This window comes from Arachis ipaensis, chromosome B02 (assembly GCF_000816755.2).
Source record: "Arachis ipaensis cultivar K30076 chromosome B02, Araip1.1, whole genome shotgun sequence".
NCBI lineage: Eukaryota > Viridiplantae > Streptophyta > Magnoliopsida > Fabales > Fabaceae > Arachis > Arachis ipaensis.
Genome location: NC_029786.2, coordinates 18968653 through 18971642, shown reverse-complemented (window position 1 = coordinate 18971642; position 2990 = coordinate 18968653).

Sequence of the window (2990 nt, the reverse complement as noted above, 5' to 3'; positions counted from 1 at the left end):
CGTTCTTAATTTTTTTAAGATTTAATTTTTGTGCGGTTAAAAAAAAAAATTTAAATTGTTACATAAGGAAACTAGTAACAATTTGGATTATTATACCCACTTATTTTATAAAGATTTGGTTTTAGAAAAAATTGATTGAACATTATGCTGCCAAAGTAGCCTCTTTTGTGAAAATTGATTTATTCAAAACATAAGGAATATGGTGATATGTAATTCATGCGAATATTAGTTGGTCCAAAGGAAGATCTATATTTGGCCGAATTACATACACATATTGATGGTAAATACATATTTGGGTAACTAATTAAGAATAAAGTAATGCTTATTATTTATGCGAACAATAATCAGCCCAAAGGAAGTTTATTGTTTGGCCAAATAATAAGTATTGTACACTTTTGTTTATTTTCTATTAATTATGCGGTCAATAATCGGCCCAAAGGAAGGTTATTATTTGGCCAATTAATAGAAAATATATGCGGTAATAAATAGGTTGCGAAGTTTAAGTTTCCATGTGCGCATTAAGTCGGTCCAAAGAAAGGCTTAATGTGTGACAGGAATTTTGACAATATTTGATTACTGCAATGAGAGTATCACTTACAGTTAATTTTTCTATCCAAAGATTGAAAATTAATGTTGTGCTGGATATCTCAATATGGATTTTTTACCCATTAATTAACTAATATTTACTGCATGTTCTTTTTGTTCTAATCCAGAAATTATAGCTTTAGCTACCAATGTTTCTGCACAAATTAGCAGTATTCCTATGCTGAATGGTTCAAACTTTAAAGTTTAGAAAGATACCGTGGAGATTGTCCTCGGTTGTATGAATCTAGATATAGCTCTTCGAGAGGAGAAACCCACTTCCACTGCGGAAAACCTCAATGAGGTTAAAATAGAGAAGTGGGAGAGATCCGATCGAATGAGCATTATGATCATGAAACGCTCAATTCCTGAGGCGTTTTGGGGCTCAATTACTGAGGATAAAGATGCCAAACAGTTCCTAAAGGATGTTGAGAAATTCTTTACTAAGAAATTCAGTGCTCACATGGCTTTATCTTCTCAGTATAAAAGAAAGCGTGATACTACTGCGGATGCGCCTTCTCAGCAAAAAAAGGCTAAGAAACAGGATCAAGTTTCAACCTGTTTCTTCTGTAAGAAGGTGGGACACATGAAGAAGGATTGTACCAAATATGCCACATGGCGTGTAAAGAATGGTATAATTCTTACTTTCGTTTGTTCTGAGGCTAGTTTAAGTTATGCACCTGTTGATACTTGGTTGGTAGATTCTGCTGCTACTACTCATGTAAGTGTCACTATGCAGGGTTGCCTGTGGAGCCGACCGCCAAGTGATGCTGAAAGATACATCTACGTGGCAGACGGCAATATAGTTGCAGTCGAAGCTATATGAACCTTTAGATTATGTTCCACGAGTGGATTTTACTTGGATTTATTAGAGACATTTTATGTACCGTCATTTAGACAAAATTTGGTTTCTGTTTCTCGTTTGGACAAATAAGGTTATTTTTGTTCGTTCGAAGACAATAAAGTCAGTCTCTTTTATAATTCAAATAATATTTGCTCTGATCATTTGGTGGATAATCTATATAGGCTTGACTTAAATTCATATAATAATGAAATACTGCAAACGGGTACAAAACGAAAACTAACTGAGAATTCGGCATCATTATGGCACAAACACCTAGGTCACATCTCTAAACAGAGAATTCAGAGGCTCGTGTCGGATGGAATTCTCGGATCCCTAAATTTAGCAGACTTTGAAGTCTGCATTGAGTGCATAAAGGGAAAAAGAACAAATGAAAGGAAATTAGGTGCCAAGAGAGCTAAAGATGTCTTAGAACTGATACATACTGATATATGTGGCCCATTCCCTACTGTCTCTTGGAATGGACAACGGTACTTTATTACGTCCATAGATGATTACTCTCGTTATGGGTATCTATATTTAATTCATGAAAAGTGTCAAGTCTTGGATGTTTTCAAGTCTTTCAAAGCTGAAGTTGAACTTCAACTTGGAAAGAAAATTAAAGCTGTCAAATCTGATCGTGGTGGTGAATACTACGGAAGATATGACGGTTCAGGTGAGCAACGTCCCAGGCCTTTTGCTCTTTTCCTAGAGGAGTGTGGTATTGTTCCGCAATACACCATGCCAGGCAAATCTAGCATGAATGGTGTTGCAGAGCGAAGGAACCGAACTCTTAAGGACATGGTGAGAAGTATGGTTAGTCATTCTTCCTTGCCTGAATCACTCTGGGGAGAAGCCTTAAAGACCGCAATGTACATCCTTAATAGGGTGCCAAGCAAAGCAGTTAACAAAACCCCATATGAAATTTGGACTGGGAAAAGGCCAGTATAAAGCATTTGCATATTTGGGGATGTCCAGTTGAGACGCGACCTTATAGGCCGCATGAAAGAAAATTGGACTCAAGGACAATTAGTTGCTACTTTGTTGGTTACGCTGAGCGTTCACGAGGGTACAAGTTTTACAATCCCGCATCAAGGTCTATTTTTGAGACGGAAAATGCGAGATTTCTTGAGGATGTTGAGTTTGGGGGGAAGGAAATATTAGGAATGTTGCTTTTGATGAGGATTCTGTAACTGACAATGATCAGGTCCTTGTGTCTATTGTTGTTCAAGATACAGTTATAGTACAAGAGCAAAATGAGAATCCTACTGTAGATCCAGTTACAGTACAAGAGAACAATGAGAATATTGTTGTTGCTCGAGATACTGCTACAGTACAAGAAAATGATGAGAATTCTCATCAACCCCAACCCATACAGCAAGCTCAACAACCTCAAGAAGTGTCATTAAGGAGATCCAATAGAAAAAGGAGAAAATTCATCTATGGTCTCAAACAAGCTTCCCGTTAATGGTATCACAAGTTTAATTAAGTCATTACCTCATGGTTTTGAGGTAAATATTATAGATGAGTGTGTATACCGCAAGTTCAGTGGGAGTAAATACATCAT